The following is a 24,268-nucleotide window of genomic DNA, read 5'->3' on the forward strand; positions in this document are numbered from 1 at the left end:
CAAACCCGGCGGCCCAATCGGCAGCGCGCTCATTGGCGAGAACCAAGCACCGCCCCGATTGGATGGACGTGGAGGGGCCGCCTGAGCCAATCGGCAGCGGCTAGAGGCGGAGCCGGGGGCGGGGAGTCCGCTCCCCACGTGCGGGGGGGAGGGGGTGGAAGAGCTCTCTTTGTTCTCGCGCTGGCTGGGGAGATGGCGAGTTCCGTGCTTCTCTCTCAGTCCTCGCGCGCTCCTGAGCCCCCTGGGGAGAGGGAATCGGGGCGCGCGGGGAGGGAGAGCCTGGAGCCCGCCTTGGCTGCGGGTGGGGAGCTTGGGGGTGGATGAAGGAGGAGGCGCCCGCGGAGCCCGGGAAGGGAGGGGCAGCCCTGTTCGGCGCTGCTGAGAGTTTGAATCAGTTCGAAATTGGGAGCTGTAACGGTTTTAACTGTCATGCTTGTGCGCGCGCGGGAGGGAGGCGCGGGAAGCTCAGCAGCCCCGCGTCCCTCCCCGCTGCCTGTTGCTTCCCACTCCCAGGCGGGCAGAGCACAGCTTGAGGCGCTCCGCCCTGCATCGATCACAGCCCCGCCTCTGACCTTGGCTTCGCTAAACCAGTTCCCAAACCAGCTCGGCTAAACCAATTGTGGAGCCGCCCTGTAGCTCCCTGGAAGGCAGCCGGACCTGCCGTGACTGAGCCAGCTTCCAGAAGCAACTGGCTTCAGTAAAAATGGCCCAGGCCATTCAAAACTGCAGCTGTGCCAGGCCTCTAGTGGGTGTGGATATGGCCAGGCTGATCAAAAACTTGCCTAGTGTAGACGGGCCCCTTACCCCCGTTCAGCTCTGCTCTGTCCTTCACCTAAACCAGGGGTCCCCAACGCCTGCCGGGGCGTCTAAGTGCACCCAAGTACTGGGTGGTGAATGAGCATCCGCCAAAATGCTGCTGACAAGCTGCGTCATCCAGAGGCGTTGCCACCAAAATGCTGCCGATTTTTGGTGGCAACGCCTCTGGATGATGATGCTTGTCGGCATTTCGGCGGTGACGCCTGTGGATGACGCAGCTTGTCGGCGGCATTTTGACAGATACTCGTCCACCGCCACGGTTCTCTGTGGCTTGTTGTCTGGCGCCCGCCAGACGAAAAAGGTTGGGGACCACTGACCTAAACCATATAGATAACCACTCCTTTCTGTCTTCTGCATGTTCTGTCCACACCTTCTTCCATGTGGTGCTCTCTGCCTGTGAACCACAGCCCACCAGGTCCTCCCCTCACATGTTAACAAAACCACAAAAATCATAGCACCAGCAAGATGTATGGTCCACCTCACTGCTCAATCATGTAGTTTTAATTATATCCTCTCTCAGGGTATTGCCAACCCCTAGCAATGCCGCTATCTTCCCCATCACTCAGACCCGTAATCTGATCTTCAGCTTTAACTTGCCCTCTCTAGATCCTCACATCCAGGCTGTGTTTAAATCTAGCTGATTCTTTCTGCATCACCTCTCTAAGATACAACCTTTCCAATCCATCCACGCAAGCACTTGGGGAAGGGACCATCTTTTTGTTCTCTGTGTGTACAGTGCCTCGCACAATAGGGTCTGGTCCACAACTGGGGATCCTAGGTATTACAAGAATCAAATAATAAATAACTATAAAATTCTTGTCTAGGCTCTCATCATCTTTCACCTCAATTACTGCAACATCTCTTCTCTGGCCTTGACAAATACAATCTTGCCCCATTCATATCAATTCAAAATACTGCTGTGAAGATCATTTTCCTAGCTCAGGGGTGGGCAAACTTTTTGGCTCAAGGGCCACATCTGGGTTGGGAAATTGTATGCAAGGCCATGAATGTAGGGCAGGGGCAGGGGGTTGGGGTATGGGAGGGAGTGTGGGGTGTGGGAGGTGGTGTGGTGTGGTGTGCAGGAAGGGGCTCGTGTTGGGGTGTGGGGTATATGAGAAGGCTCAGAGCAGGGGGTTAGAGTGTAGGAGGGGTGCAGGGTATATGAGAAGGCTCAGAACAGGGGGTTGGGGTGTAAGAAGGGTGCGGTGGGGGTTGGGGTGCAGGGTGCAGGAAGAGTTCAGGGTGTGTGCTCTGGCCCGGCGCCGCTTACGTGGAGCGGCTCTGGGGTGGCAGCGGCGCACAGCGGGTCTCAAGCAGAATGCCTGCCTGCCCTGGCCCTGAAGCAGCCGGCACCACGTCCTTGTGGCTCCTCAGTGGGGGGGGGCAGAGGTCTCTGTGCACTGCCCTCACCTGCAGGTTCTTCCCCCAAAGCTACCAGTGGCTGCGGTTCCCCGTTCCTTGCCAATGGGAGCTGCAGGGGGTGGTACCTGCAGGCAAGGGCAGCGTGCAAATCGTGCTGCCCCCCCCCCCAACCCGTTGGGCTGTAGGGACATGGTGCCGGCCACTTCCGGGAGCGGCGTGGGGTCTGTGGTACCACAGGGGTGGCAATCCCGTGGGCCGTATCCAAAGCCCTGATGGGCCAGATCCGGCCCACAGGCCGTCGTTTGCCCACCTCTGTCCTAGCTTGGCACTTTGACCATGTTACCCTTCTCTTTGTGTCCTTCTGCTGGCTCCCCTTTTGCCATTACAACAAATATAAGCTTCTTGTCTTCATTTTCCAGGCCCTTCATAGCCTATCGTCACTATACTTATAATCTCTCATTCACTTTAGGATATTTCTTATTGACAGTGATGCCAGCAGGCACCACATTTAGGGAGGGCAGAGGGACTCCCCCCCCCAAGTTTTGTACCACATTGGGGTGAAATTTGCTGCCCCTCCTCCCCCCACTGTCCTGTGGCACTGCCATCTGCAGCTACCACTTTGCCTCTGCCTCCCCCCACCCTCTGCCATGGAGCCACAGCTGGCCACGCTGTTTGGCACTGAGCGCCTGGTTCCTGTTCTGCTATGCAAAGCCAGGCAGAAGCTGATATTGAGATGTCCCCCTCCCTCCGCCCATCATGTTCCCGGGCGTGCAGAGCATGCCTCTCACCCAGCCTCTGTCCCGCAGAACTGCCCCCACTATGCCAATGTCAAAGTTAAAATCAAGACTCACAATTTGTCAGACCACTCTGTTTTTATTAGCAAAGCGCTCCACCAATAACATTCAGATAATGTGAGTGGCCATGCAAGACCCAAACAGTCTTATTTATACAGATAAAAGAGCTGGAATCAAACAAAGGGACAAAGGAGAAAACAGCAAAATTCACCTGGGGCATAGCATGCATATCCTACTTCCTTACTAACTCCTATCGATCTAAGGCTAATGCTTCACCAATTGCCCTTAAACGGTGCAAATTGTTCTATGTTAATGTCTGTTTTCCTGACACCTGGACTCCAGCATTCCAGCGACTTTCCTTAAAGGTACAGACAGCATTTCTTTAATCCTATCTATTTTGTAACATAATTCATTCTACTTTCACAATCCCTCCTTTTGGTCACGCTTCGCCATGACCAACGATGGACTGGGTTCCACATATTAACCGTTCTTTATCTTTTTGTTCATCAGCAATATTTAAAATCATCATATTAGCACTCTGTTTTGGGGCAGTCACCTGGGTGGCATATTTTACACAATTTTGGATACAACAGGAGATTAACTGAAAACATACAAAAATCACTAAGATTCCAAACAGGATAGTCAGGGCTCCCTGAAACAACCAGTTTCCTAGGCCAGAGAAATTGAACAGGTTGCTTAACCACTTCCATAAAGAACTCGGCTCTTCATGGGGAAGATATGCGATTTGTTCTAAGTGGCTAGCGCGATCTATTACCTCATTGGTATTGTCAGGTATATACACACAACATTCTTTTCCAATGAGTGCACAGGTCCCTCCTTTGGCCGCCAGCACTATGTCCAATGCCTGACGGTTTTGAAGGGCCACCTGTCGGATCGCCTCTGTTTCTTTGGCCAGAGTTTTTAAACTTTCTCCGGTTTCATTTGCCATTATTTCAACTACTGCTTGTAACCTCAGGAGCCTTTTTGCATGGTGTATTACTCCCCCAAGAGGGATAAAGGAACTGCCAATAGTCTCTTCCCAGGTGTCATTACTGTTCCATATTGTGTTAAACGGACAAGGTCCTCCAGTGAGGTCTGGGGAATTGAGCCAGGACAGGAACATCAGTTTGAGAGTGGGCTGGGATGTGGCTGCAGACCCAGCATTTAGAAATATTAAGGGTCTGAGCTATCCACACTTGCTGCTGGATAAAAGAATTGTCATTGTGGACTCCCCAGACCTTCAGACACCAACAGCCGAGGAACAGGCACCACATGTTGGAGGCAGGGCCCTTCTGGTTCTGACAACCTCAACTGAGGGAACTGTAGTCACAGTTTTATGTCCACCAGGCAGCAGGCGCTAGGCTCACTACTGCTTTTTCTTGGGCCTTGCTTTAGGTAGTCGTCTGCTTCTGGCAACCCTTACGAGCGTGATTGTAAGGTATTGCAGGCTGTTCCTCGTCATCTTCTGGAGTCAAAATTGACTCTGCGTGGTCCTGAGGTGGTGATTGGTTCACTGGGGGTGGTGCATTCTTACACGGCAAAGCATGTACTCATGCTGCGGATGCCAGACAGTTTAACAGCCATCTGGGTAGTAAGCAGTGCCTGATGATTCTTTGATACTCTTTAAGTCTTTTTTTTTTCCAATGAACTGTTTGTGAGTGATATTGTGGTCACTTCACAATTTTGAAATAAATGTTTAAGGAAAGGGACCAGGAAGGGTGGGGGCTAGTTGAGGAGCCAACCCTCCTTGCTGAATTGGTAGTGGAACTCTAAAGAATCAGTTTTTGAGGCAGACAACAAAGGGGAACAGAACAAGGGGCTTTTTGTCCTTTTTACAATGAGATGGGAGTATTAAGGGCGTTGGATCGATCCGGGGTGGGTTTTTGAGAACTGGGTAAAGGGGAGCGCTCGGTCTGGTGGTGGGAGAGGAGGCTTTTAATAAAGCTTTTAACTGATTATTTGAATATTTGAGAGAGGCGAGTTTTTTTTTTCTTTGTCCAGCTACGATTTGCCTCTTCCCACCACTGAATGAAACAATTAACCTCTTCTTTAGCCAATTTAGTTTTAGGTTGGCCGAGTTTGTCCTTTAAGACGTCCACTCGGTCTTTGTTCCAAGATTTTAACAGTGGCCACTGAGTTTTGGGATCCCCCTGAGTTAGCCTAGACCATTTTTCCAGAAATTTACAGGAGTCCGGACTCTTCTTACAGGAGTCTGGACCCATCCTAAATATATAAAATGAGCCAGCGTTCGTTTAGGGAACTGTCCTGACTTAGACGTCTGGTTACCCATACAGGAGGACTTCACACACCAATCGCACAAGAAGGAAATTCGGGTTAGGAGCCCACAGGCTACTGCCTCAATCGCCCTTGCTTTCACACCAGGGCTTTTACCCAAAGTGCGGTGCGGCTGCGATTGTGCAGATTCCACTCACTCAGACCGCGGGGACAGGAACCCCTTGGTCGGCCAATCCCCGGACGGAGATGGCACCCAGACTCAAACACTCCACAGGAAGACGGATAGACACAGAGACAGGACAGTCCTCAGTCCGGACAAAACACAGATATAATTACCTGACCAGATTCCTGATGCCAGATCCTGGGATCCCTACCAGAACAGAGTGGGAACCAACAGGTTCGATGGCGTAGACTTCACTGTGGTTGTGCACCCTTCTTGTTATAGTGGAGGACCGCTCGGGCCAAATGCCCAGGTGCCGGCTGCCACGGTCATCCTACAAAAACAGTCAGGAATCACACAGCCCCAGTGAAGACGGTTGCCATCTCGGTGGAACCTCCAAATTGTCAAAGTTAAAATCAAGACTCACAATTTGTCAGACCACTCTGTTTTTATTAGCAAAGCGCTCCGCCAATAACATTCAGATAATGTGAGTGGCCATGCAAGACCCAAACAGTCTTATTTATACAGATAAAAGAGCGGGAATCAAACAAAGGGACAAAGGAGAAAACAGCAAAATTCACCTGGGGCATAGCATGCATATCCTACTTCCTTACTAACTCCTATCGATCTAAGGCTAATGCTTCACCAATTGCCCTTAAACGGTGCAAATTGTTCTATGTTAATGTCTGTTTTCCTGACACCTGGACTCCAGCATTCCAGCGACTTTCCTTAAAGGTACAGACAGCATTTCTTTAATCCTATCTATTTTGTAACATAATTCATTCTACTTTCACACCAACTAGGGACTGAGCAGCACACAGCCAGCCCTGCAGCAGCACCCTCTTGGACATAAATTTGGGCACACACACACACCCATTATCTACAAAAAAAACCTAGAATTTTCAGGTACCTCAATATTCTCCTTTAAATATTGACATTGATAAATTGGAGAGGGTTCAGAGAAGAGCCTCAAAAATGATTAAAGGATCAGAACACATGATTTACAATGATTGATCTCCTGGAGGCCATCTGTTTAGTTTAACAAAGAGACAAGTAAGGGGTGACTCGGTTATAGTCTATAACTATCTACATGGGGAACAAGAAATATTTGATAATGGGCTCTTCAACTGAGCATAGAATGGTACTATAACTTGATCCAATGGCTGGGAGTTGAAGCTAGACAAATTCATACTGGAAATTTTTAACAGTGAGGGTAATTAACCATTAGAACAATTTACTACAGGTCTCAGTGGATTCTGTATCACTGGCAATTTTAAAACCAAGATTGGCTGTTTCACTAAAAGGTATGCTCTAGGACAGGGGTGGGCAAACTACGGCCTGCGAGCCGGATCCGGCCCCTCAGGGCTTTGGATTCGTCCCGCAGCGCCACCGGCACCACGTCCCTGCGTTGCCCTTGCCTCCAGGCACCGCCTTCTGGAGCTCCCATTGGCTGGGAACAGGGAACCGTGGCCAATGGGAGCTTGTGGGGAGGTATCTGGAGGTGCGGGCAAGGGCAGTGCATGTAGAGCCCTCCGCCCCACAGCCCCCAGGGGCCGCAGCGCTTCTTGGAGTGGTGCAGGCCGGGGACAGGGCAGGCATGCAGGGAGCCTGCCCTGGCCCCGGTACATGCTGCTGCCACTCCGGAGCCGCTTGAGGTAAGCGGGGCTGGAGCTCGAACCTCTCCTGTACCCCACCACCCAACAACCTGCCCTAAGCCCCCTGTCTGCACCTCATACCCCAACTCCCTGCCCTGAGCCCCCTCGTACATCCCACACCCCTCCTGCACCCCAATCCCCTGCCCTGAGCTCCCTGCTGCACTCTATACCCCCGTGCACCCCAACCCCCTGCCCTGAGCCCCCTGCTGCACCCTGCACCCCTCTTGCACTGCAACCCCCTTCCCTGAGCCCCCTCATACAGCCCGCACCCCTCCTCTGCCCCAATCCCTTGCCCTGAGCCCCTTTCTGCACACCACACCCCCTCCCACACCACACACTCCCTCCCACACCCCAACCCCCTGTCCCAGCCCTGCATATTATTTTCCCACCCAGATGTGGCCCTCGGCCCAAAAAGTTTGTTTCATCTCTGCTCTAGGAATTATTTTGGGGAAGTTCTATGGCCTGTAGATCAGAGGTCCCTTCTGGCCTTGCAATCTATGAAGTTATAAATCCCTTCTTAAAACTCCTTTAAGAGATAAGAATTAAGCAGATGGTGTGCTGAGATCACAACCTATCATACTGACCAGCACTGTGTCATTGTTTTCTTGTGCTCCATTGTTTGTCTGTCTGTCTGTATCCACCAGTTGTCTCTTGTCTTATACTTAGATTGTAGACTCTTTGGGGCAAAGACTGTCTTTTTGTTCTGTTTGTACAGTGGCTAGCATAATGGGATCCATGGTCCATGTCTAGGGCTCCTAGGTGCCACTATAATAAATAAATATAATATAATATAATAATTAATAAATCATGAGTCAAGCCCTCAAAAGCACAAGCGTGGTTTAAAATCATGCTTTTCTTTTAAATTCTACATTTTAGGTGCTTTTTATTTGCCTTATGGCTGCTTCAAATTTTATTTTCTATAACCATGAGGGCTAGAAACATACTTTTAAAAAAAAAGTTGAGTTTATTATGCAATCACATAATTCCAGCCAGCAGTTGGGCCTTTAAGAAAAATACCAAACAGCATGAGACATTCAATAAAATCACAAGAGTTGGCAACACTGATTTTATATTCTGTCTTTATCTTGTAAGTAGGTTTATACTAGTAGTTTACTTTAATTTTAACAACTTTTTTTTGCAAGCATAGAGTTCAACAATATTTGAACTAATTTCTTCTCATAGTAACATGTCAGTGATAGATTGCCCTATCCTTCTTTGAATTCCTGAAATGACTGACAATTTCAAAAGTTGTTGTTCAGGTTTAAAACCACCAAAACTTTCACATTTGTAAAATGTGATTTATTTATTATTCCTGGATATGAAGTTATTTAAACTACCCCAAGATGGCTGCCAAATTCAAGATGGCTACCACATTCCTTTACTGTTTAGAATGTATACTTTATTTTGATTGTCAGAATTTTATTTCATTATCACTTTAGTTTTGTTTTCAGTTAGGAAGTATAAGTCGTCATTATTGAATAAGCTTTAAAATAATGGATTGTAATTGGCTTAGTCACATGATTCAGTACATTAATATTACAGTATACGTACTATGAATTGGACCAAATCTCAGCACAGATGTCATTCCACTTTTCTATCTGCACTTGAATGGAATGATTTGTGTGCCCATTACTTTTTGAAAGCAACTAGTGCTGATTAGGAAATTAAATATTACCAAACACTTTGAAAGACCTGGCTTTTGGGGGGTGGGGGGAGGAGTTATTTGTTTCTGGTTTTGAATAAAAGAATCTTTCCATTTGAATTCAGTTCTAAAGTCTTAAAATGTTAAATTATATTGGAAAATAATTCTTTTGAAGCAGACTTTCTGATCACCCTCCCAGTCAGTTTCAAACAGCCAGCAGAATGTTGGCAGCTGTTTGTTCTGCACTCAGCAGAGCCACCCAAGTGGCTTTTTTGTTTCTAACTTATTTTCATGGTGGATGAATATCTGTTTAGCTAAGAACCTACTTCACAAAAAAGAAAACGTCTACAAGACACTCACAATGTAACAATTACTAAGGAAATGTCTGACAAGAATTTGAACTTTGATATTTTGAGGAGTGATTCTTTGAATTTTAGTTTTTAAAAACTCTATCAAGATAAAACTATGTAAAAGTAGTACATGTTGAAAAATGTTTAAGTTCAAAGACATTTATAAATTAAATGACAATGTCAATAAAATCAGAATCTGGAGAAAATCAGAATGGGATATGGCAGCCTTCTGGAATTGTTTAAAACATTTTTTTCTTTTTTCTATCAATCACATAATCAATTTTATATAAAATATTGAGTATTAAAGGGCCTGATCCTGTTCCCCTTGACATCAATGACAAAATTCAAAATGGCTTCAATACTATCAGGATTGGGTCCAAAAACACCAATGAAACATCTCTGTTTATATTTGTATATGTGAATAAAATATTACTGCTGAATGTTGTTGATTAGACATGAGGAATAAGAGAGACTTCTCACCAATGCATATGGCCATAAAAGCCAACTGTTTTGAAAACAACCACAAAAAATTATTTGTGATCATTTACAGAGGAGCATACAAATACCATGTCTTCACTTTTTTTTTTTTGTTAAGTTGCACACACCTGAGTGTAGAGGAGTACAATTTTGTAAAGCGATATTAACATCTGGAGGTACTTTCACAAAGAAATACTGTAATGTCAAAGTAAATCAAAAATTTTAAAACATGTAGATTGTTCTCTACAGCAGTATGTTTGTAATTATTCACCTAATAATTTCACTACTGATCTCTGCACAGAGGGGCTTAGGTAATATCTCTGTCTGGGGGAACAGCCTTAGCTTGAAAGAGCCATGGTTTGTTGGGGCAGGGCTAGAACACTGTCTGAATGGACTCCATGTAGTGCTTCCTTTCAGGCTAGCAAGGAGCAATGTAGGCTAGCTCCACCCCTGATGTGATGACTGACAGCAGGAGTTCATACCTCATGCTATTGCTCTGATGAGGAAACACACATTGTTTAAGTCACTGCCTTGTGGATTATGTCACAGACCCTGCTGACTGCTTTGAGACCCAGCTGTGACTAAAGACCAAAGCTGAGTTTATTTTCTTTTTCTGGTGGGTCCAGTGATGAGCTGCCAAAATATTAACAACCGGTTCCCTCCTCCTCACCCCACGAGGGTGACCCCCCCACACCGCCCGGGACTCCTGCCCCGCCCCCCAGGACCCCTGCCCTATCCACCCCCTTCCCTGTCCCTTAACTGCCCCCTGCCACCCCACCAACCCCTCCTCTTATTCCTGATGGTCCCCCGGGACCCCCGCCCCATCCTACCACCCCTTCTCTCTTTCCCGACTGCCCCTGGAACCCCTGCCCCTGACTGCCTCCCACTGCCCCATCCAACCCCTGGTCCTTCCTGACTGCCCCCGCAGGACCCGTGCCCCCATTCAATTCCCCTGTTCCCTGCCCTCTGACCACCCCCAGTCCCGACCCTAATCCACCCCCCGCCCTCTATCCAACACCCTCTCCCTGCTCCCTGTCCCCCTTACCGTGCTGCCTGGAGATGGGGGCCGTGCCACCCAGAGTCGGGGCTGGGAGCCAGGGGCACTGGGCTGCAGGTCGGCGTCTGGGTCCGGCCTGGAGCCTCACCGCCCGGCCGGAGTCAGGATCCAGCCCAGAGCCTCACCGCCCGGCTGGAGTCGGGGTCCGGCGCGGAGACGCGCCGCCCGGCCGGAGTCGGGGACCGGCGCGGAGCCGGGGGCCGGCGTGGAGCCGCGCCGCCCGCCTGGCCGGGCTCAGAGCCGGGGGCCGGCCCGGAGCCGCGCCGCCCAGCCGGCCGGGCTCAGAGCCGGGGGCCGGCCTGGAGCCGCGCCACCCGCCCGGCCGGGCTCAGAGCCGGGGGCTGGCCCAGAGCCGCGCCGCCTGGCCGGGGACACGCGGCGCCTAGAGCCCTCCTTGTGTCCCCCGCACCCAGCTTACCTGCAGGAAGCTGCTGCTTCCTTCTCAGCCCTCCCAGGCTTCCCGCGCTAACAGCTGATTGGCGGGAAGCCCAGAGTGGGAGCCTTCAGAGGAGGAGGCAAAGCTGGAGCCAGGTGAGCTAGGACTGGGGGCAGGACAGGGCAGGGCAGGGAGCTGCTGGAGCCTTTGTTAAATTTAAAAGCCCTTTACAACCGGTTCTAAAAGGGTTTCTAAATTTAACAATCGGTTCGCGCGAACCGGTGCGAACTGGCTGCAGCTCACCACTGGGTGGGTCTATAACAAGGTGCAACCTAGTCCACTTGAAACACACTACGTCCAGTTCTCCTATTGAAGTTGATTGCAAAGTTCCCATTAGTTCAATTGGAGTAGGATCAGGTCCACTTTGTATTTATCATCATTACCACTTTTTATATGCATCCAACCTCTCTCAGGCATTCATAATAATGACATTATTTTGTACAGTAGGCAGCCTATGGGTGTAGCAATCTAAATAAGCTGCTCTGTGTATCTGTACTGGCGGGTGTGTCCCAGATACACCAATCATTTAGTTCATAGTACTGCTCTACACATTTTCTGATATGCTGGACTTTAAACATGTCAATTTACATCTCAGGCTGCAAAAGTGAATCTTCCCTGTGAAGTTATTGGTCACTTTTTCAGAAACTGGTGTTTTGTAATTCTATTAAATCAATAAACCATCAATGACAATTTGAGCAATAAGATTTCCCCAAATCTGGCAATCAAATCCACATGAATTCACTGTGACTCTGCACTCACGGTTGTGTTTGTCTGTGTAGAACTGATGGCAGGACGGGGGCCTAAACCAATAATAGCATTATCTTAATCCAATCCACCACTATCATGTTTACAAGGTGAAAGGCAGTATCCATTCTTTCCCCTCCCACACAACCCCAACCTCTAACTGTTTTTATAATCTTCAAATCATTTAAAAATAATCTTTATTTCATTAAGTGCACTAACTTTGGTAATCAATTTAGTAATATACTTTTAATAGGTGAAAGTTTTTAAAAAATTATAAATTTCAAAATCAATTTTCCTTTACAAAATAATGTTTCTGTTTCAAATGTTTTTCCATTCAAATATTACTTGGTATTATTTTCCCTAAAGGAAATGCAACCTTATACATAGTTTCAAAAGTTAATTCTTTATCTTCTATATTTTCACAGACTGTATTTTTTTCTTTAGAAGTTAATTTAATAATCATAATTGTACAGTTATGTTTTTTCCAGAAACAAAGTACAAACATAATTTTAGGCACAATGACATTTAGTTTAGATTAAGAGAATTTAAAACTAAGACAACTAAAGTCTCCATGAGACGGCACAGTGTGTGTTCACTGAATTGATCATCATACTGGGAAAGTAAAACACAACTAAAAAATCAAGCATAGACACACTGTTTGTGTGGGTGAACTCCAGAATACTCAGAGATTTAAGGGTGCAGTACACAGAGGAAGAAAATAAAAGATACAATGATTACATAGCTAATGCACTACAGGGTGTTACATCAGAATTCCCTCCTGTCCATGCAATTTGAGGGCCTGTGTGAGTCTCATGCTGTAGCTGACATCACAAGCAGCTGGTTCTCAGTTTTCCAATGGGATTAGGTTCATCCCCTAGTGCTATACAAGCTATCGGGCCTCTAAATGATTACTCGTCTCATAATATATGCATATAACATATTTTATACAGAGAAATTAGCAGACAGGCCAAGATGCTTTCAGTATCCTGGACCAGTTCACCTCTAGGCTCTTGTGCAGAGAGTTCAGAGAAAATTTAACTACAAAACCTTCTGTTGGAGGAAAAGGGTTGCACAGCAAAGGTGGAACTGAGAGCAATACACAGAAATTCACTCTAAAATTAAGGCGCTGCAGCAAATAGAGGATAATAGATTTTTTATTTAAAATTATGGGATTTGAAAGAAAACTCCATTATTTTTGCTTCTGATGTAAAAATCACTTCAACTTGTAACAAAAACAATGGAACTGAATTCCCTTTCAAATTAACATTGTTAATTTATAAGAGATAAAGCTTACTGGGTAGGGTCATGCATTTCAAGGTGTGAAGTCAGCTGTGAAAGGAAGAAATTGACTCCCACCGATTTTAATTAGGAAATGATTTTTGACTTTAAAAGCTGGATTCAGGTAACTTTCTAAAGTGTTTTAAGTAAGCTTTTTAAAGTATGCATAGTTTTGTTTTGAAAAGATCTTTTGCTGTTTATTTTGCAGTCTCATGGATTCCTGAATTTGTAGAACAAAAATAACCCATTCTTTTGAAAACTAGCCTTCATCTCATCTCCTTGTCACACATACCTGCAATTTGAAGACACAGACTGAACCAGTGTATTTTGTGAATTGCCCCCAATAGTTCAGTGATTTATTAACATGAAAGTTTAAGGATAAGCATTTAAATGTCAGTAATTGTTCCTTACTAGCAGAAATATTCAACAAATGTGCCTATCTAGTGAAGTTGGATGTTCCATTCATTGAAAAGGATGTGCAACCTTCAAGAATGCAAATGGTTGTTTCCTCAGATCTTTGATTGTTGGCCTCCCTTCAGCCTGGAGGAACCAAATCTAGATAAAGAGGGCTGGGCTATGGTGACAAGGGTCAAATTACTCTTTCAGTTAGGAGCCAGGGGGCCAGGATTAAAAAATTCACTAGTAGAAGGCAAATTTTTCAGTCTTATCTGATTGCAGAATGTCTCTTTAACTAGTAAAGTTTAACAATGCATTTAAAGATAAAGACTTTATCACAGAGTGCTTGTATGAAACCTCCCTTCTCTGTCCAATATCTCACTCCTCTATGCATTCTCCCCATGTCCAGTCACTACACCCACCTTTTTGTGAATTTTCCCTACACAATGCTCCACTCTTAGCATCTTGTTCCCCGCCTCAACCTTCCTTCCCTGCCCCCCCTTTTGTTATTTATTTCTAGTCTCTCCCTTTTTTTCTGTAAAGGTATGTTTAAAGCCTAGAATAGGCTGGACAATTTAAGAAGTTTTAGTAGTTACATTGACCTAAATAGTGCTTAAAATATGTAATCATGGTCACTTATTTCCATATATATGTACTCACAGACTCAAAATCTAGGGCACACATAAAGCTAATAATGTGAATATTGCTTGACAGCACAAATTTGATGAAACTGAAAAATGTGACTTGCAGTCTCTGGTGCTATTCAAGAATCTCCACATTTTAAAAATGGATTTAATTCCCTGTTAAGTGTTTCTGAGGACAATATAGCATACTCTAAAGAACATAATCTCATATACTTTAAGAAATATCCTTGATAAAAGCAGGGTCAAGTTGGGGAAAAAAAAGATGATTGTATTCTTCCAAAACTAGGGCTGTCGATTAATTGCAGTTAACTCAAAAACTAAAAAAATTAATCTCGATTAAAAACATTTATTGTAATTACTTGCCATTTTAATCGCACTGTTAAACAATTGAATACCAATTGAAATGTATTAAATATATTGGATGTTTGTCTACATTTTCATATATTTTGTATTCTGTGTTGTAATTGAAATCAAAATGTATATTATTTGTATTACAAATATTTGCACTGTAAAAATGATAAACAAAAGAAATAGTATATTTCAATTCATCTCATATAAGTACTGTATTGAAATCTCTTTGCTGTGAAAATGCAACTTACAAATGTCAATTTAAAAAAAAAAATTTGGTTACATAATTGCACACAAAACCAAAACAATGTAAAGCTTCAGAGCCTACAAGTCCACCCAGTCCTACCTCTTGCATGGAACTTTTGTAGCTGGCATTGCAAGGTATTTATGTGCCAGATATGCTAAACATTTGTATGCTGCTTCATGCTTCTGCCACCATTCCATAGGACATGCTTCCATGCTGATGATGCTCGTTAAAAAAATAATGCATTAATTAAATTTCTGATTGAACTCCTTGGCGGAGAATTGTATGTCCCCTGCTGTTTACCCACATTCTGCCATATATTTCATGTAATAGCAGTCTCTAATGATGACCCAGCACATGTTGTTCATTTTAAGAAAACTTCCACAGAAGATTTGACAAAATGCAAAGAAGGTACCAATGTGAGATTTCTAAAGATACTGTAGCTACAGCACTCGACCCAAGGTTTAAGAATCTGAAGTGCCTTCCAAAATCTGAGTGGGACGAGGTGTGGAGCATGCTTTCAGAAGTCTTAAAAGAACAACACTCCGTTGCACTTTCACGACAAAGAGATTGCACTACAGTACTTTTATAAGGTGAATTGAAATATACTTTTTCTTTTATTTATCATTTTGACAGTGCAAATATTTGTAATAAAAATAATATACACATTGATTTCAATTACAACACAGAATACAATATCTATGAAATTGAAGAAAAACATACAAAATATTTAATACATTTAAATTGGTATTCTATTTTTTAACAAAAAAAACAGGAGTACTTGTGGCACCTTAAAGACTAACAAATTTATTTAAGCATGAGCTTTCGTGAGCTACAGCTCACTTCTTCGGATGCATAGAATGGAACACACAGACAAGGGATATTTATACATACAGAGAACATGAAAAGGTGGAAGTATGCATACCAACAGGCAGAGTCTAATCAATTGAGATGAGCTATCGTTAGCAGGAGGAAAAAACTTTTTGAAGTGATAATTAAGATGGCCCACAGAAGGTGTGAGGAGAACTTAACATAGGGAAATAGATTCAATTGGTGTAATGACCCAACCATTCCCAGTCTTTGTTTAGGCCACAGTTAATTGTATCTAGTTTGCATATTAATTCAAGTTCAGCAGTTTCTCTTTGGAGTCTGTTTTTGAAGTTTTTTTGTTGCAAAATTGCCACCTTCAAGTCTGTCACTGAGTGGTTAGAGAGGTTGAAGTGTTCTCCCACTGGTTTTTGAATGTTATGATTCCTGATGTCAGATTTGTGTCCATTTATTCTTTTGCGTAGAGACTGTCCGGTTTGGCCAATGTACATGGTAGAGGGGCATTGCTGGCACATGATGGCATATATCACGTTAGTAGATGTGCAGGTGTACGAGCCCCTGATGGCGTGTCTGATGTGATTAGGTCCTATGATGGTGTCACTTGAATGGATATGTGGACAGAGCTGGCATCGGGCTTTGTTGCAAGGATAGGTTCCTGGGTTAGTGTTTATGTTGTATGGTGTGCGGTTGCTGGTGAGTATTTGCTTCAGGTTGGGAGGCTGTCTATAAGCGAGGACTGGCTTGTCTCCCAAGATCTGTGAGAGTGAGGGATCATCTCTAAGGATAGGTTGTAAATCTTTGATGATGCGCTGGAGAGGTTTTAGTTGGGGGCTGTAGGTGATGGCTAGTGGTGTTCTGTTATTTTCTTTTTTAGGCCTGTCCTGTAGTAGGTGGCTTCTGGGTACTCTTCTGGTTCTGTCAATCTGTTTTTTCACTTCAGCAGGTGGGTATTGTAGGTTTAAGAATGCTTAAAACTTTACTTAAAAAAGTAAAGCTCACCGCTATACTTACTTACATGCCTTCAGCTTCCATCCCGGACACACCACACGATCCATTGTCTACAGCCAAGCTCTAAGATACAACCGTATTTGCTCCAATCCCTCAGACAGAGATAAACACCTACAAGATCTCTATCAAGCATTCTTAAACCTACAGATGTAGAGTGCTGTGAGTTAAACCTGCCTTTGTAGAGCGCAGTAAGGAAAGCGCTGCAGTCTGTCCACACTGACAGATTCAAGTGCACTGGCATGGCTGCATTTATGGCACTTGCAGCAGCATTGGGAGCAGTGCATTATGGGAAGCTATCCCAGCATGCAAGTGACTGCAATGTGCTTTTCAAATGGGGGTAGGGGGTGGGGTGAAGTGTGACAGGGTGTATGTTGTATGTATGTGGGGGGAGAGAGAGTGGGGTTTTGAGGTGCTGAGAGTGTGTCAGCATGCTGTCTTGTAAGTTCAGGAACCCCCCCGCCCGTCCCCACCACTCACTCAAAGCAAACAGTAAATGTTTGCTTTTTCTTGGAACTGATAAGCAGCCGGCAACAATTACAACAGTGGCCACTTGACTTAAGGAGATTATGGGACGTTTCTGGAGGCTGATTGCAGCATAGTAACGCAACTCCTTGTTCACACTGGCTCCAGCGGGGGCACAGCAAACATTCCACTCACTGAGGTGGAGTACCAGCAGCGCTGTAGCTGCAGAGTCAGAGCCCTCTACGTGCCTTGCCAGTGTGGATGGGGAGTGAGCTACGGTGCCCGGGGCTGCTTTATTGCGCTGTACCTCGCAAGTGTAGCCAAGGCCTAAGAGACTGAGGACTTGATTCTGCTGCTCTAAAGCTGTGTGACTCCATTCACTTAATTGGAGTTACTCCTACTTCTTACAGGTGAAAGTGAGATCAGATTCTAAGCCTCTAAGAACAAATGACAGATTCAAAAGAATGAATGAATCAGCGATTGACTAATTATGTAAATGATTCAGCATATCATTTGCTTCTGTGATCATTTCTATCCATGAGTGAATGACTGTACTATTACATGTGTATGAATGCATGGGGATCAGTATTGAATAATCCATACATTTGTATAGTCCTTCCATCATTTGATTAAACTGAAGTGCAAGTATTTGGAATATTGTAATATGTAAAATATGGCTAATGTTGGTATATAGTTTGGAAACAAAGCTGAAACATGTAAGATGCTGGGCCTAAGTCGGCAGTTAGATACATTCATATAACTCTGAAATGTGCGATCTACCACCCCCGGGGGAAATTGCAGATACTTCTTTTGATCAAGTCAAGAGGTCCAGCAAACAAAGAACTATGAATTGTGTAAAGTGGGCAACCTCCATGTGGAGAAGGGGTCACTCTCACTAGATCCAAGAACTGATGTGAGACTTTAACCAGGATAGACCCTGATGAAAGGGTTTGAAGCACTTTGAAATCTACCAGGGTCTCCATGTGGAAGATGGGTGCATGTAAACTTTCCACTTTTCAATAAATGTGTTTTCTGTAATAATTTTGTTGTAAATAAATACTTTGCTTTATGAAGGCTGGCTGGTTACTGGTAAATCTTCTTATAGCTCCTCGAAGGTAACAGGGAAGCAAATACTGAATGAAACTTAGACTTGCTAAAGATTATCACAATGATATGCAGGAGGAAATTGCAGCCTAAATCCCCTGGCTGGAGGGAAAAAAATGTGGGTTCCTGCCCCGAGAAAGGTGATGGCTAGAGGTCTGAGACCTGTTAGGGATGTCCTCAAAGACAGATTTGGGAATGTCCTGCAATATCCTGGACAAACCTTATTGAATTAAATTTACATTTTTAGGAATATGTGTCAGTTCTTTTATTGTTTTTAATATGTTTTATCTGTAATGCATTCACTTTAGGAATAAATGTGATTGTTTATTAAGGGCGGTGTGGTAACTTAAGTGTGGCAATTACATTGTGTATCATCTCTGAGGAAAGATGTGAAGCAGGCCTGTCTTTTGCAGGAGAGGTCACAATACAGTCAGGCAACTGTTCAGCCTGGAAATACCCAAATCAGATGGGAGAGAGACCCAGGAGAGGCAACAGCTGGGGAGCCAGAAGCTAGACCACAAAGGGAGAATAAAGGTGCAGTTGACCTGAATTGTGAGAGAGGCCACAAAGGGGTCAAAAGTGCAGTGACCTTGGGAACTGTGACACTATACCTCTCTGGTTTTCCTCACTATGGGACATACTTCATTTTTATCCCATTGGCCTGGTCTGCACTTATCCTTTTTCTGAAAAAAATTCCCACTGTTGTTGCCATGGCAGCAATATTGGAAACACTAGTATAGACAAGGCATTGGTGCCCACCAGCTTTTTAACTACCATGATGTCTAGACCTGCTCTAAGGAGAGCTTTTTATTATTGTAAACTATTCTAGATTTCAGAGTGGTAGCCATGTTGGTCTGTAGCAGCAAAAAGAACAAGGAGTACTTGTGGCACCTTAGAGACTAACACATTTATTTGAGCATAAGCTTTTGAGGGTTTTAGCCCACGAAAGCTTATGCCCAAATAAATGTGTTAGTCTCTAAGATGCCACAAGTACTCCTTATTCTAGACTGACGTTATGGCAAACATATGTATGTTAAATATTTTACCTCTGCTTCATTTCAATTTTTCTTCTTTTAAGCTAAATACTCCATCCAGTACAACATTTTTCTGATCCTAAGCCAAAATCTTTCCTCTGATCTATCTCAGAATTTTTCAGTAAATTGAGCAGCTGGCAGTGTTTTTTCCCCCTGCATCTTATGATCTGACAACATTTTGCCATTCTCAGAAAAGCAAGGATCTTCAACTTTGCATGTCCTCCAGGTTTGGGATGGCAGATCGCCAGAAAAGGGACAGGACTTGGTAAACAAAAAGTGATTTAGCAAAAAGCTGATGTTTTTGATATGCTACCATTTTTCCAATTGGATTTGGTCTTGATTTTGGATGCTTTAATCTATGTTGCTAACTTTGGAGGGAGGAACTCTTTTGAATCTTCTTAGGTATATGTGCAACTGAAAGGGCTATCTGACTGTATAGGCAAAATTCATCCTTAGTGTATGTGTAGGATTAGTTCTGAATTAAAATTTCATGGCTTGTGCTCTCATCTCTTCTGATTAATATATTTTCGTTTTCTACCTACTGGTAAACCCAGGATGAGATTTTACTAATGTATAAAAGGGGGAAAATGACAGGTACCATAGATAAATAAAGTTCAGTTTGAGGATTTTCCACTTAAAAATGTATTTCCACTGATATTAGAGAAGTAGGGATTATTGGTCTCTGTGTTATATTGATTGGTAAACTACAGGGAACGTTCTCACATTTATCTCCTAAGTAAAGAAGTATGTGTTTGCTATTATCTCATCTATAAAAATATGTGTCTTACTGTTAGATAGGATGCATATTTACTTGTTAGAGCATTGGCCATCTTATTAACTCTTAATGGTTGAAGAATCATCAACATTCTTCTCAGAGGGGAGGCTCCCAACAACAATTCTAAAACCCTATTATTTGATAGCGAAGACAGAACAGCATTTACATGATATTTAACCTGTTTTTTTTAAAATAATTAATTCCTTCATTCTAACTATTCCCTAGTCTACTTGAATCTAGTTCTATGGTTTACGAACAGTTGTTGACATCCTGGAGTGTTGAGATCCTGGAGTGATTAGAGAACTGGACTGGGGGTAAAGATCTACATCTTCTTCTGACTTGCTATGTGACATCTGGCAACTACACTTCTCTGTGCCTCAATTTCCCCATTTTTTAAATGATCATATTTACAGATACAAAGTTAGGCATAATGAATATTTGTAAAGTGCTTAGAGATCCTTAGAATTGCAAGATATCATTATTTGAGAGATATCTGCTGTCACAATAAATTGTAATTGTTATTACATGTAAAATAATGACATGACTAGCAAGACCATTCTGTATCTGAAAGCTTGAATGACATGTTGGAATAGAGTGACAGAGAACACAGTTGGGGTTAAAGCATGCCATTTTTGTCCTGGGTGGTCAAATATGTGGAGAGAGTAACCCTGCCCACAGCTGGATCAACTAAAATAGCTTTTCAGATAACAAAGGGCACTCTGCCATGTCAGTAAAACTACATAGCAAGCAAATGTTTGTATTTGTGTAATTCTTGCAGATCTGGCTGTAAGTGACGCTAGAAATATATAATGGGGTAACTTGCTTACATGCATCCAGTGTGGGCCCCACCACATTGCAGTCAATTTGAAATAGACTCATTTCTAATATACAAAAATAAGTACAAATCTGAACAATTCATAAAAGTCAATATGAATTAATTTTCTATCTGAGTTTTCCCTCACAGCTGAATTTATATGATAAGAGAATCTATGAATATTTCTGTGTCTTGGGGACTAGATTGTTTAGGGGGTTGGTAGTGGGTTATTCACTTGCTGTTCATTGGTGTGAATGCAGACAGGGTTGATAATAAGGAAGACGTGCTAGCATTTGACAGCTGTCCATTGTCCTATATGATATCAGGCCAATACTACCTCAGTTGCAATAAGCTAGCACTCTTTTTGACATTCCCAGAGGAGAGGCCGAAAGGTCCCAGAGACTTAGGCTATGTCTACACTACACAGTTTTTAGTGACATGGCTGTGTTGCCACAGCCGTGCCGCTAAAAGTCACGCAGTGTAGCCGCTGTTTGTCGGCTCTCCTGCCAACAAAAAACTTCTACCTCCCACGAGTGGTGTTCGCATTGCCGGCAGGAGTGCTCTCCTGCCGACAACACGGTGTTCACGCTGGAACTTGTTGCTGCAAAACTTTTGTCTTTTGGCGAGGGGGTGTTTAACACCTGTGACAGACAAAACTTTTTTCGTTCAATTGCAGTGTAGACATAGCCTTACTTTCTCACCATAAAGGTGGCATCTCTAAAACTCAGTTGAAACATTGGTGTGGCAATATTCAGTATAGAGGAGTCTTGTATTGATGCTGTTTATGCTATGGATGAATAGAACACATTTTTGGCACTGTGAATTGATTACCTTTCCTGTGTGCTGTGCTGTGTTTTGCTGAGAAACCACATGGAGGCATATCTGAAGGTAAATAAAGACTTTATTAAACTTGAAACTCATGTTACACGTCAAGGACTGTTGCAGCTCACAGATACCTCATAAGCCACAGAGGAAGACTATACAATTATCCCTATGTACCCAAACCAGCATGTGGAGGATACCACATAAAAAGCACAAAATTAACTTAATTATACTTGGTAAACTGAGGACTTTGCTTTTCTCTTTTTTTAAAACACACTGGGAAATTATATCCAAAAATAAACAAGCAAAATCCTACATTCATGCAAAGTTAGTCAGGAAATGCAAAAGTTATTTGTAGCAGTGCCTGCTCCTGGCCCCTCCACAAATGCAGTCAGAGACCAACTGAAGTGCAGCACCCGTGTCCTTTTATTGTTTGTGTCCGTTCCCACCACCTATTATTTACAGGTATTTACGGAGACCAACACTCTGGGAGACTACTAACTTCCCAGCCAGCTGGGATCTAGGGCCTACACTCCTCCCTTTCCTGTCTCCCCTGCTTCCTGTCTCTTAGCCAGCTTTATAGAGCAGGCTGGCTACCCAGGCCTGCAGGTGGATCCACTCTGGTAATTAGGGCATGGCCCCTCAGCCAGCCCAACTAATACCTTTCTTCCTCTGGAACAGGGCTAACAGGAGCCTGGCTTGTTTCTCCTTGCCAGCACCCTGTTACATTAATGTTCCTGGGTCAACTCTACCACATTGCACAGAGGCAGTCTTTTCTAGTCCTGTTTTTCTTGTTAGGTGCCAATCTTTCAAATTCATTTAAAATTCCAGGTGTGCCTCAATTTTTAAAACAATATTTTAGCATTTCTCACAAACTTACTGAGATGCTCTTATTATGCTCTTATTATGAGAACTAGAATTAGAACTCTGCATAACAGTAAGCTAAAACTCAATAAATCACTTACTATATTTGTGTGGCTCAATGTGTACCATAAAACATACCAGATGTACAATGTAGCCAAGTTAAGGTTATTGTAGAGACTTAATATTTGCATTTCCTGGCTGTTGACATCCTGCATTAGTGAATTCCAGACCTACTAGAATCTGTGGGATTTGTTCCAAATGTATCTGACATTGGTTAATAATCCCAAATTAACAATTCCCAGGAAGTTATTAATCTAAAGAGAATTCCCTGTGCCTCTGTCATTAAGTACTGATAGTTGCTATATTGATATATTTCTACAAGTTACTAAAATATCTGACTTAATTAACATTCAGTTCTTCATTACATATTTACTAGCATTTCACATGCTATAGTCTGAACAAGTTTGCATATAAGGAAAGATACAAATAAAAGTTTTAAGGCCATATTTACCTTTGATTTAAGTGGTGCCAACTCTTTTGAAGCCAGTGTAGTTACACCAAGGTAGAATTTGGTCCCTGAGATCTTATACTGTGCCTGGTATATAAATAGGACTGAATACATTTGATCCAGTAAGTAATAATCAAAGGACCCTCACCTAAATAAAATGTTTTTTATCATGGGGAAATATTTTGCATTCAAGACAGGATAGTACATTAGACTGCATGAAAATATCGTATTATGATAAATGTGTAAGAATAAGAAGTGCTGGTAAATTACTCAACTGTATTTCCTGGTCCCGCTCACCTGAGGATCACATCCACTGAGTTCGGTGGTTACTATTATACCTAAGATCAAAAATTGATTCTGATCATTTCAGGTGCTACAGCAGTCCTTAAGCTCAGTGACAGCTTTTAACTGACACTTCAATAATACATGTGCCCATAGAATCATTATACTTCAAATTAATTCCAGGTCTTAAACGTTGTAGATGTATCCTTAGGGCCTGTTGAATAATGAAAAAAGTGATTTGTGAAAATAAGTGGTGAATTTGGTTAGCTGTTATCTGTGGGCTTATAATTCATTGTTCATAGCCAATAGATATTTGTGAAAATGTTTGCAAATCTTAAAAGTTTCCCTGATTACTCAGCTGAAAATTTGTGCCAGAAGCTCATTAATCACTATTTATATGTCATCTTCTTGTTTAAAATGATTCAGTCATCCAATCAGGGAGCATAAACTCTGCCATGATCACCCTCTGGGACCACACTTCTCACTGGTTCTTCTCTCAGAAATCTACCTAAAAGGCAAAGTTTGTATGGCGATAAGGCTTTCTTAGGGGATGGCTCAGGAATAAACTGGAATCATCTCCCACAGCAACTACCACAACCAATTCAAAAGCTGGGTGCATTTTTTTCAATCTCATTTTCCCTAAGGGGAAAAAAATACATAACACATTAATTTATTAAAGAAATACAAACAAAATCTATACCCACACTATCAATACAATTTTCCTTGGAGAAGAGGGGATCAGAGGGGGATGGTGATCAACCTTTAGCCCCTTTATTAAATTTCCTGATCCTGGAAGGTTCTCGGATAACATGCTGATGAGCACAATATAAGAAACTGCCTGTGGTAAATTGAGAAAACACCCACACATGGATAATTGTTACCAGAATAATAAGAATAAAAAATAGAATTACAACAGTTATAGTTTATTAATGTGAACAAGAATAATTAGGTATGATTGAGATAATACAGACGCATATTCAACTAATATACTGTATTAGGCTCAATCATGTAAACCCTAACTATTAGGCATAGTGTGTCATAGTAAGGGTTTGCAAGATCACAGACCCTTAGAAGTTTAAAATATTAGGTGTCTAGGTTTCTTTTCCTGTTACCTAGTAATTTAAAATTC

At 43.3% G+C, this 24,268-nt stretch overlaps 2 long non-coding RNA genes across 2 annotated transcripts in view; one reads left to right on the top strand and one right to left on the bottom strand.

Annotated features, from left to right (window-relative positions):
* Positions 1-7,621: 7,621 nt before the first annotated feature.
* On the bottom strand, positions 7,622-23,347 carry LOC120398022. Its single transcript, XR_005594140.1, has 3 exons — positions 22,861-23,347; positions 21,495-21,545; positions 7,622-7,787 (listed from the first exon to the last, which is right to left on the bottom strand). It is a non-coding gene; the product is annotated as an uncharacterized LOC120398022 (long non-coding RNA).
* The window catches only part of LOC120398021, a 37,268-nt gene continuing 23,049 nt past the window's right edge, over positions 10,050-24,268 (top strand). The window contains exon 1 of the long non-coding RNA XR_005594139.1: positions 10,050-10,107. This is a non-coding gene — a long non-coding RNA (uncharacterized LOC120398021). The remainder of the gene's footprint in view (positions 10,108-24,268) is intronic.

Source organism: Mauremys reevesii, linkage group 2 (genome assembly GCF_016161935.1).
Source record: "Mauremys reevesii isolate NIE-2019 linkage group 2, ASM1616193v1, whole genome shotgun sequence".
NCBI classification, from domain to species: domain Eukaryota; kingdom Metazoa; phylum Chordata; order Testudines; family Geoemydidae; genus Mauremys; species Mauremys reevesii.